Source organism: Phyllobates terribilis, unplaced genomic scaffold, assembly GCF_046119375.1.
Source record: "Phyllobates terribilis strain yellow unplaced genomic scaffold, ASM4611937v1 Scaffold_4__5_contigs__length_816908805, whole genome shotgun sequence".
Classification (NCBI taxonomy): domain Eukaryota; kingdom Metazoa; phylum Chordata; class Amphibia; order Anura; family Dendrobatidae; genus Phyllobates; species Phyllobates terribilis.
The window spans coordinates 661,556,773-661,569,376 of record NW_027362764.1 but is presented as its reverse complement, the minus strand read 5'-3'; the positions used below and the strand labels follow the sequence as shown (position 1 = coordinate 661,569,376).

Genomic DNA, 12,604 nt, shown 5'->3' with positions numbered 1-12,604 from the left:
TCGTATTCGCTTGTTGAAACTTAGAGAAGCATACTGGATACATGAGCTACAGTCCCTGTCCCCAAAAGGTCTCAACAGAGAATATGATCTCTGTTCATTCATATGAATACCCCGATTTTTTGTATTTTTTGTATTTATATCATTTATATATTTTATATATATAATTCTCTGCATACCCATAGTCAAATATCCACTTGACTATATTCTCCTCTTGTTATTATGTCATTATATACAGTCCAGTCATGTTCTGACCACTTTTACATATATTCATAAGGCTACAATATCACATGTCTTTTGTTATTCCATGTCTGGAGACTTATTGGTTCCTATCGTAATGTGTACATTGTTGTACCAAATTCTACTATATACTTATACTTGTTTTTGTTTCCCTAGATACCATCCCAATGATGTTCTAATTCCTTCCTCCTACCCCTCCTGCCTCCTCCCGCTGGATCTCCTCACTGCATCTCTCTCTGAACACCTTGAACCGCATAGTGGAACGCAACTACGCGTCATTTCCGGTCACGTGACCGGCATTCAGGCTTCAGGACCTGACTGACGTCATTTCCGGTCTTCAGGTCCTGCGGCGCCATCCCCTATCGCTCACATTCTCTCCACTGTCACCAATGATTGGTTCTTGGCCCCTATATGACCTCCCCCTTCTCTTATATATTCTGTCCTGTCTCCCTTTACACCAACAGCCTAGAACAAGCGGTGGACACCGCGTTCTTCCTTGTTACAGCCACTCTTTATTACCATACCTCACAGGTAACAGTTTCTCTTCTTGTGTCTTCTCATTGTTACGTCCACAGGTACTTACACTCTGTTTGTTCTCCTTTTTTTCTCCCCAGCTTTTCTCCTCTTGATCTCTTCTGGTAGGTTCTAGTACATTTCCATTTCCACTTACATCCAGCCCCATCCTCTCCCTCTCTCCCATCCGGTTCCCCTTGTTGTTAACCCCATGCCATGTATCCATGACCATTTATTTTGATTTTCTTTGGATTTTTGCTCACCATGCTTATGTTATTTTTGCAAAATGTTGCATGTCTATTATTGTCTACTTATTTATTTTTTGTATTTTTTGTATTATTTTCTATCATAGTACACCGATGAAGGTCCGTGGGACCGAAACGTCTGCTTATTGTACTACATTATCATTAAATATTATTATTTTTGAAAAAATCCTCTAAGAAATCTTCAAGTCTATTTGAGTGCCAGGTTTTTTGGTTTAATATTACGTCGGGCTTGCAACCCTACCTGAGCACCTCACTACTCCAGGAGTGCGGTAGTTTCTCTATTTTGCATCAAGTCTAGTTATAACCTACCACATATAAAATATACATACAAACCATAACATGTGAATTACAGACTATGGCCAAGATTTATCAAGACCAACATTTTTCATACCGGTCTTGATGAGAGGGTGAACACCTCTTAATTAATTTGGTACATCTGAAAAGTGGTGTGCACCTCTGTGTGTTCCTCTCCACAAATCTTACTCCAGTCAGCGACTGGAGTAAGATTTGTGGTGTGAGAAATGCTTCAGCTCATCATGAATTTGTCGCATGTGTGTTGCCATGCCCATGATCCCCCAAAAGCTTCACTTTGTGCCAAAATTTTGCAACTTGGAAAAGTTATTTTCACCAGCTTCCTAGCGTAAAAGCTTTGATGAATCAGGGTCTATGTATCCAAAATAGTAAAACTGATTAACATGTTACACTATAACATAGCTATGACATAACATGTAACATAGATTAGTGACATATTTAGGTATGTAAAAAGAGCATGATTGTAATTAATTTTAAGAGGGAAATTGCATTCAAGACTTTTCAACAAGATTACACCAACCACTTCCATTCCCAGGAGATTTCTGCAGAAACGAATGGTCATGATTCCACAAAGTTTGAGGAAGTGATTTTTTTCATTATTTGCAGTAAAAATCAGCATCAAAATCAACTCCCAAAAACTCATCATATGAACAGCAGAGTGGATTTTCCATATACATGACTAGCAAGAGTATTCAAAGAGTATTTGAAGTAGTTTTTGAGGTGGATTTTAGAAAAGATCAAAATCCTCCTAAAAATCTGTATGTTAACCTACCCTAAGGCTAAGTGCCCACGTAGTGTTTTTCAAGCGTATATGCTGCGGAATTTCCGCAGCATAAACGCTTGTTAAACGCTAGGTAATCTGCCCCCCATGGTCCCCAAGGGGATTCCGCAAGTTCTATGCCCATGCTGCGCTCAAAAATCCGCAGCATGTCCATTAATTTTGCGGAAGCGCGGCGTAATCGCCGCCATTGACTTGCATTGAGACGCACATAATCCGTGTCAGTACATTTGTACTCACGAATTATATGCGTTTCAATGTGCGGATGGTACCCAGTTCTGGAGGAGAGGAGACTCTCATCCAGACCTGGGTACCATTGTACCTGTAAAAAAAAGAATAAAATAAAAAATAAAGATAATATTCACCTTCCGACGGCCCCCGGTCTCCTTCCCTGTGCTTGCGGGCAGGACTGAAGGACCTGCGGTGACGTCACAGTCATGTGACCGCAGGCCCTTCAGTGCAGTGTCCCGCGATCAGCTGGCAGCCAGGAAGGAGCGCAGCAACACATGCCGGGCCATCGGAAGGTAAGTATAGGTTTATTTTTTTATTTTTAAACATTCTTACGGTCACACTATATAAATCAATGCCGTTTGCATGGATTTATATAGTGTGACCTAGTTGTCAAGCACTTTCCAAGTGATGCTAAAATCGCCTGGAAAGCGCTTGTCAATGCGCATGCAGAAATGCATGTGAAGAACGCTTCAAATCCGCATGTATTTGGCAGGAAAAACGCATGTACAATCTGCATGCGTTTTTTTCTGCCAGGGAGATGCAGAAATGCTGCAGAAATTTTCTGCTTCATTTCTGCATCGAGGGCACATAGCCTTAGATGTAAATTTTCTAGCAGGTTTTGTTGCAAATTTCTTCCTATGCATTGAAAAATGAGGATATGTTCACACAGAGTGTTGTGAGGAAGATTTTGAAGTGGATCTGTTCCAAAATCTAAGTAAAAAAAAAACATTTAAGGCTAAGTGCACACGATGCGTATTTGAAGCGGAAATTTCCGCTTCATTTCCGCATGTCCTTTTTCCTGGAAAACGCATGCGGAATTTGTCATGCGTTTTTCGCGCGTAATTCGTGCGTTTTGCACATGCGGAATTGCCTTGCGTTTTCTACTGCATTGTAGATGGCAATTCCGCATGCGTAAACGCACAAAGAATTGACATGCTGCGGAATTTTCCGCACAACAAAACGCTGCGGAAAATTCCGCAGCGCGGGCATTACAATTGCGGAATGCCATAGGGGACCATGGCAGAAGGCTAACATGCGTAATTCATGCGTTTACGCTGCGGAACTTTCCGCACAAAATACGCATGAAATACGCATCGTGTGCACATAGCCTAAAAAAAACTTTGAATACTCTTCTTTTATTTTTGCACATTTTTGTCATTTTTTGGAAAAAGGTTTTGATAACTTTGCCACGAAATGTAAAACTATAAAATCAAAAGGTAGAAAAACACAGTATGCAAAAAAATAAACACAAAAAACTCACAAAAAGATGACCAAAAGCAAAAAAAGGAGAGTTTCCTGAAGTGGTTTATTTTTTAAAAACGCTAAAGATTTTTACACCTTCACAAAACTTAATGTGAACATACCCTAATAGACATATTGCAGGTAAATAAAATATCCACAGCATGCTAACAAATCTACGCTGGAGAAATCCATAACATGTGTAAAGCGTTTTAATTCCCCCATTACTATATTTTGGAGAAATCGGTGTTGAGAATATAATAAAGCCAAAAGTTGCCAGTAGACTTTATGTGCCGCGCTTCATAATGAGGTTTTAATTTGATTATTTTTAATAAAAACTAATTAAAAAAGACTGATTATATTAGTCCGGTATTTACAAAGTACTATGAATAAAAGAAACATTGAATTTCTATTGAAATCAGTCTGCGGTGTAGAAGGGCAGAGGTCCATAATGAATAATAAATGTGCCTGTAGCATCTGAAACTCTATTTATATTATATTCCCATTATATGTGTCTAAAGAACAATGTAGAAATGTACTATCAGCTCCATGTAGGCAATTTTGCTGGATTATATATTGCTTGTATTTACTGCATGTTTCGCCTTTAAATACTCACCATATTTCTTCTCATTTTCTTATTACGGAACTTCCTGTGAGCAAAGATAAAATATAAATTTCATTATATAAAGTCAATGAATTCCTCAATTAACATGTACAAAATTGCCATTAAAAATTCATAAAACAGTGAGAATTGTTTTATATGATTTCGGTAATAGCATGAAATTAGTTACTCTACTAGTAATTGTTTGTACTTCATTAGAATGCAAAACGGCTTTATGAAATAAGCCGCACACAATGGAAAACCTTTGAGATGAGAATTGCTCTTTGTTTAATATTAGACTTCAGTGTATTTGCTTTTCCTAATATAGCCGTTCTAATTAGTACCTAGCACTCAAACTGAGTTTTTCAACTTGAGCACATTGAAGGTGACAATTGTGTCACAATTCCCTGGCACTCTTTTGTCAGTATCTGTCAAAATATAGCTCAGTCTTTATGAGTGATGATCTAAATAGTAAAAAAAAAAAAATAATAATAGTTTGGACCAAAAAGTTCTTCTAGGTAATTTAAAAAATATAATTACTTGTTAGTCATTGGATGAGAGCACAATCCCATTAATGTCTGAGTATATAGTATTTCGTATAATATTCATAATAGAAATCATAATGGAATCAGCCTAATATGATGCCTTTATAGCCACTACAGAGAATGTGATCACTGATTATATATACTGTATATGTATATATATAATGTACAGTGCCTACAAGTAGTATTCAACCCCCTGCAGATTTAGCTGGTTGACACATGCGGAATTAACTTGGCATTGTGACATTTGTACTGTAGGTCAGCCTGGAAGTGGGAAATGCACTGCAGCAATTTTTTTTTTTTTTTTTTTAACGTTAAAAGTTAATTCAGAGTGTCATTTATTATTCAACCCCTCAAACCACAAGAATTCTGTTTGGTCCCCCTAAAGTATTAAGAAGTAGTTCAGGCACCAAGAATAATGAGCTTCACATGTGTGGATTAAAGATCTCTTTTGCCAGCCTTTTCTGACTATTTAAGACCCTCCCCAAACTTGTGAACAGCACTCAGACATGGTCAACATGGGAAAGACAAAGGAGCATTCCAAGGCCATCAGAGACAAGATCGTGGAGGGTCACAAGGGTGGCAAGGGGTACAAAACCCTTTCCAAGGAGTTGGGCCTACCTGTCTCCACTGTTGGGAGCATCATCCGTAAGTGGAAGGCTTATGGAACTACTGTTAGCCTTCCACGGCCTGGACAGCCTTTGAAAGTGTCCTCCCGTGCCGAGGCCAGGCTTTTCCGAAGAGTCAAGGCTAGCCCAAGGACAACAAGGAAGGAGCTCCGGGAAGATCTCATGGTAGTGGGGACATTGGTTTCAGTCAATACCATAAGTAACGTACTCCACCGCAATGGTCTCCGTTCCAGATGAGCCCGTAAGGTACCTTTACTTTCAAAGCGTCATGTCAAGGCTCGTCTACAGTTTGCTCATGATCACTTGGAGGACTCTGAGACAGACTGGTTCAAGGTTCTATGGTCTGATGAGACCAAGATCGAGATCTTTGGTGCCAACCACACACGTGACGTTTGGAGACTGGATGGCACTGCATACGACCCCAAGAATACCATCCCTACAGTCAAGCATGGTGGTGGCAGCATCATGCTGTGGGCCTGTTTCTCAGCCAAGGGGCCTGGCCATCTGGTCCGCATCCATGGGAAGATGGATAGCACGGCCTACCTGGAGATTTTGGCCAAGAACCTACGCTCCTCCATCAAGGATCTTAAGATGGGTCGTAATTTCATCTTCCAACAAGACAACGACCCAAAGCACACAGCCAAGAAAACCAAGGCCTGGTTCAAGAGGGAAAAAGTCAAGGTGTTGGAGTGGCCTAGTCAGTCTCCTGACCTTAACCCAATTGAAAACTTGTGGAAGAAGCTCAAGAATAAAGTCCACATGAGACACCCAAAGAACCTAGATAACTTGGAGAAGATCTGCATGGAGGAGTGGGCCAAGATAACTCCACAGACCTGTGCCGGCCTGATCAGGTCTTATAAAAGACAATTATTAGCTGTAATTGCAAACAAGGGTTATTCCACAAAATATTAAACATAGGGGTTGTATAATAATTGACCCACACTTTTATGTTTAAAATTTAATAAAATTCAACTGAGCAACATAACTTTTTGGTTTGTAAGATTTATGCTTCTGTTCATAAAACCTACTCTCGTTTGCAGTTTGAAGGCTCTAACTTATTTGCATCTTATCAAACCAGCTAAATCTGCAGGGGGTTGAATACTACTTGTAGGCACTCTATATATACTACATTTACAGAATGTTTCCACTTTAAGAAAAGTGTATCCCTAATGATTTAAAGGGGTTTTCCATGAACAAAAGTTCATTTTAATCAATAGATCTTGGAATAATAATAATTTCCACAATTGAATGTGTTTACATAAAATGTTCCTGTGCTGAGATAATCTTATAAATGTGCCCCTGCTGTGTATTGTGTAATGGCTGTGTCTGACCGTGCAGGAACATGGTCTGATCATACCACAGCTCCTGGGCAGGTGAGGAAGCAAAAGAGTACACAGACATTTCAGCATGGGATCACAGCTGATTTTTTCTTTTGAAGTAAAACATTGTTTAAAAACGTTTTACCTCACAAAAAGAATCAGCCATGATCCCATGGTATCCTGTCTGTATGTAAGGTGGCCAAACAAGTTAGTTGTGGGCGAGCTGTAGCACATGCTCACTTGGCACCCTACAGACAAAGTGTGTCCTCATTCTGGTCTACTGCTGTGTACTGTATGTGGTGTTTCCCACTTACTTCTGGCCAGCCAGCCCCTTCTGACTCCAGGAATTCCTCTTCTGGAACAAGGACAGCAATCAATTCAAAGGACACAGAGTTCATAAAAACAACCAGAACTTTACTTGGTAACTGGAATTATTTACGTTATTTGCAGGCATGTATAAAGGATAAGGATTTTCATCTTTTCCACAGGTACTGGATACAACTACAGCCCTGGTTCCCGATTTAAAGAAGCATCTCTGTTGCTTTCTCCTCTAGCCTTAGAGATTCTTCATCACCAATGACAGTATATCTGGATCCCATTTCTCTCCACCTCTGAGAGCTTGAGTCCTGACTAGTGATGAGCGAGCATACTCGCAAGAACTCGGTACTCGCCCGAGCATCTCAGTACTCGAGATGCTCGTAGCTCGCAGAGTACATGAGAGTACTTGCGGGTCCCCTTCCTGCATGTTTGGCAATGTTTAGAGTGCCAATCAACATGCAGGGATTGCCTGCCACTCACTGTAATGCCGCAGCCATGTTGGTTGTGGCATTACAGTGACTGGCTGGCCGCACAGCGTCATCAGGTCTATATCAGACCTGGCGCCGCTGTGCTCGTCAGTCTACTCCTTAGTCAGGCAGTGTAGGGAGAGGTGCTGCTGAGCTAGGGAGAGATTTGGTTGTGAATTAGGTAGTGTAGGGAGAAAACAAGTACATTGCACATATCCATCTCAACAAACAGTCCTTCTGAGGACTAAACCATCTGCAGAGATATCAGGCAGGCAGTGTATATAAGCAGGCAGGCAGTATATATAGCAGACTGCAGTGCATATAGCACAAGAGGCTCCATTCCAGTTCTGCCTTCTGCTGCTGTTAGACATTTCTAGTCAAAGGCCCACGTCTCAGGGGCCAGGAATACTTTTCTTTGGATCTTAATCCTCATTATTTGCTTAAAAAGCAATCCAGAGAACACCATTTTCCTGCACCATTTGCTTGTTGGCACTGCAGAATACAGCTAGGTCCTTTCCATATTACAGCGCTAAAAATCCAGCTATTTAAAACTCTGGTTTGTCCCTCACACGGATCACATATAATTGCTCTGAAAATACTGCCATTTTTGGCCTCCAATCAAATTTTTTTGCAGTGTGTCAGCAAAGGTTTTGACACCGGATTGCTGTTCAAAATAGTTACCTACAGGCCAGCTATTTTAAACTGTGGTTTCTCCGTCACACAGATCACATATAATTGCGCTGAAAATACTGCCATTTTTGGCCTCCATTCAGATTTTTTTTTCAGTATGTCAGCAAAGTTTTTGGCACCGGTTTGCTGTTCAAAATAGTTTCCTACAAGCCAGGAATTTAAAACTGTGGTTTGTCCGTCACACAGATCACATACTGTATATACGTTTTCTGAAAATTCTGCCATTTCTGGCCTCCATTTAAATTTTTTTTCAGTGTGTCAGCAAGGTTTTCGACATTGATTTGCTATTCAAAATAGTTACCTACAAGCCAGGTATTTAAAGCTGTGGTTTCTCCATCATATGGATTACATATAAGTTCGCTCCAAATTCAGCCATTTGTAGTGAGCATGGAAGATATTGTCCTCCATTTAAAATGGGCATGGCGCATGGCAAGGGACGGGAACTGATGGTGATGGTTCATGCAGAGGCCCAGGTCGAGGCCGTGGGCAAGCTGAAATTGTGCCACAACAAACACCCACATCTTCTCGCCCGACCTTCCTGTCCCAATTCCTAGGGGACCGCAGCACACCACTATTGAACCCAGAGCAGTGTCAAAGGGTTGATGGTTGGATAGGGAACAATGCTTCCAGTCACTTAGCCACCACCAACCTGTCTGCAACACGGTCAAGTCTCAGTAGCCGTGAGTCTGGACTGCATATTCCTCACCCTGATCCTCCTTCCTCCCACCATGCCGAGTGCCCGGAGACAACTGATCCTACACTTGGATACTTTGAAGAGCTGTTTACTTTTCGATTTATAGATTCGGGCCTCTTGCCCGGTCCACTTGAAGCGGGGCAAGAGGAGATTGCATGTAGCAATGCCCAAATATTTGAGCAGCCACAGTTACAGGAAGGCGATGGTGGGAAAGTGTCCAAGAGGTGGACGATGATGAGACACAATTGCCAGAAAGTCACGAGGAGGGCCAGGGTGCGAAAGTGGTAGACGAGGTGGTGGATGATATAGTAAATGACCCAACCTGGCAGGAGGACATGCAAAGTGAGGACAGCAGCACACAGGGGGAGGGAGGCAGAGCACCCCAACAGGCAGGAAGAAGCACTGTGGTGGCCGCAGAAAGAAGGCATGCAACCATTCCCCGTAACACCAACACGAAGGAAGTTGCCAGTACAACTGTTAAGTTTTCCTGAGTCTGGATGTTTTTTAAAGACTGTGCTGATAACCTGAAAAAGGCCATTTGCACCACCTGCCAAGCCAGCATCAGCAGGGGTGGCAAAACTAGCAGCCTGACCACCACCAGCATGATCAGCCACATGTCAGCAAAGCACCCGACTTTGTGGGACGAACCCCAGGGTCAAGGAACAGTGTCTGCAGGTGGCTCCATTGCTTCTTCCGCTGTTGTGCATGCAAGCCAATCCCCTGTCCATGGTGCATGCGAAGATGCCTCCTGCTCTGCACCTGTCATTGCACACTCTCAAGTAGCAGCATCAGGAAGCACGTCCACGTCCTTGTTCCAGCGCAGCGTTCAGCTGTCCATACGCCAGTCCTTGGAATGCAAGCACAAATATGCAGCCAACGCCCCACTGGCCACTGGCCACACTACATTACACGACTGCTTGCGCTTGAAATGTTGCCTTTTACGCTTGTGTAGACGGAAGCATTCCACAACCTGATGGCGGCGGCTGTCTGTCGGTACTCGGTCCCCAGCTGCCGGTGTGCCATCCCCGCATTACACAAGCACGTGTCCCAAAACATTAGCTGTGCCCTCAACAACGCAGTTACCCGGAAAGTCTACCTAACCACGGACACCCACACTTCTTGTGGGCAGTGACGGTACATCTCGCTGACAGCACACTGGGTTAACATAGTGGAAGCCGGGACCAGTCGGACCTTGGGATGGAACACGTCCTCCCGACGCCAATGATTGCGGGCCCTAGGTCAATCAGGGTTGCCCCCAAAGTCTACAGTTCCTGCACCTCATCCTCCTCAGCCTCCTCCTCTCCTTCAGCCTCCATCTCCTTAATGACCACATCAGTCACAAGCTGGAAGTGCTGCAGCACTGCCTCAGCCAAGCGGCAACAGGCTGTGCTGAAGCTAACATGCTTACGTGACAAACCGCACAATGCTGAAGAGTTGTGGACAGCTCTGAAAGAGCAGGCAGATCTGTGGCTCACACCGCTGAACCTACAGCAAGGCATGGTTATGTGTGACAATGGCCAGAAGCTGTTGGCGTCTCTAAGGCGAGGCAAGCTCACCCACGTACCATGCCTGGCCCATGTGCTTAATCTTGTGGTTCAGCGGTTTCTCAAATCCTACCCGGAGCTGCCGGATCTGCTTGTAAAAGTGCACCGCCTGTGTGCCCATTTTAGAAAGTCAACTACAGCTTCCAACTTCCTTGCCGTGTATCAACAGCATTTGCAGCTTCCGGCTCACAGATGTCCCCACACATTGGAACTTTACACTGCAGATGTTGGGAAGGATTTGTAAGCAGAAGAGGGCAGTTGTTGAGTACCAGCATCACCAAGGCCGTCAGTATTCAGTTCAAACTCCACACATAAGACCTCAGGAGTGGACATGAATGTCAGACATATGTACCATCCTCCAAAACTTTGAGGACTCCACCAAGATGGTGAGCGGCAATGAAGCCATAATTAGCATCACCATCCCGCTTCTCTGTCTTCTGAAATGCTCTCTGCTCACAATCAAAGAGGATGCATTGCAGGTGGAGCATGATGAGATGGAGCAAGGAACCATACAGGGTGATTATACACAGCCCAGCCTCATCTCATCCCAAGATTGGGTGGAATGGGTGACTATGAGGAAGAGGAGGAAGAACAGGAGCTAGTTTCATGCGCTATAGACGGTACTACCTGCACAACTGTAATACCGTCTGTTCAGAGTGGATGGCAGGAGGAAAGAGAGGAGGAGGAGGAGAGCATGGTCAGTCATCTTCTTGGTGCGGACATGGAAGTCTTGCCTGTTAGCAGTCTGGCACGCATGGCTGAATTTATGTTACGCTGCCTTTCCCATGACCCTCGCGTTCTCAAAATTTTGGGTGACAGTCATTACTGGTTGGTGACACTTCTAGACCCACGCTACAAGGAGAACTTTATATCTCTTATTCCTGAGGCGGACAGGTCTACAAAAATGGGGCTGTACCAGAAGGCCCTTGTTGCGGAACTATTAAAAAAATTCCTATCTAAAAATGCAGGCGGCAGAAGTCACAGTTCGATGGGCAACCAAGGAGTACAGGCGAGAGAGACACAACTTCAATCCAGCAGAGGCAGGGGAACACTGTCAAAGTTCTGGGAGAATTTTGTCAGCCCCTCCAATCGCACAGCCCCTCAGACGCGGGGTACTCTCACAAGGAGTGCAAAGTTTGGGAAGATGCTGAGAGAGTACCTTGCCGACAGTACCAATATCCTCCGTGATTCCTCTGTGCCTTATAATTATTGGGTATCCAAGCTGGACATGTCGAATGAACTGGCTCTCTACGCCTTGGAGGTCCTGGCCCTCCCTGCCACTAGCATTTTATCTGAGCGGATTTTTAGTGCCACCAGTGGAATTATAACTGATAATCGCATCCGCCTGTCAACTGAAAACGCTGACAGACTGACTCTTATAAAAATGAACAGGGGCTGGATTGGGCCAGACTTCTCAACACCACCGAATGATAGCAGCATAACATAAACTCAAATCCAGTTTTTTTTTTTTGGGAGGTGTATTTCCATGCACCTCTTCACACCCACACATGGGTATACGCTTCCTGATTTTGACTATTTGCTTTTGTCCTCCTCCTTCTCCTCATTCTCATCCTACACCACCATATCACCAGGGTGAGCGTGGTCCACGATGCAACACCAACATCATTTTTTTAAAGGGTGTTTATGATGCCCTTAAAAAAAAATTTGTATAAAGTATGTTCATGCATTACCCCCAGGGGTAAATGTTTGTCAGGCCATACACTTAGTGCATGGCCATTACAAGTATAGGAAACCCGCTCTTTTCTAATGGGATCATTTTTTAAGAGGCCCTCATCCACGTCTCTTCCAAGGGGCATTGGAGTGCCTCCCAATTTTTGGCAGCCCTTGCATTCACTGCATAGGCCAACACTATGGGAGACCCACTTCCTAATAATGGGAACATTTTTTTTCAAGAGGCCCTCCTCTACATCTCTTCCAAGGGGCATTGGAGTGCCTCCAAATTTTTGGCAACCCTTGCATTCACTGCATAGGCAAACACAATGCTCCCATTGCTCCCACTTCCTAATAATGGGAACATTGTTTTCAGGAGGCCCTCTGACCTCCACATCTCTTCCAAGGGGCATTGGAGTGGCTCCAAATTTTTGGCAACCCTTGCATTCACTGCATAGGCAAACACAATGGGAGACCCACTTCCTAATAATGGGAACATTGTTTTCAGGAGGCCTTCTGACCTCCACGTCTCTTCCAAGGGGCATTAGAGTGC

The 12,604-nt window shown here is 43.6% G+C and overlaps 1 long non-coding RNA gene across 1 annotated transcript in view; it reads right to left on the bottom strand.

Moving 5' to 3' along the window:
* Nucleotides 1-12,604, bottom strand: part of LOC141264477 (uncharacterized) — a 346,631-nt gene that overhangs the window by 2,845 nt on the left and 331,182 nt on the right. The window contains exon 2 of the long non-coding RNA XR_012319961.1: nt 4,193-4,222. This is a non-coding gene — a long non-coding RNA (uncharacterized lncRNA). The remainder of the gene's footprint in view (nt 1-4,192; nt 4,223-12,604) is intronic.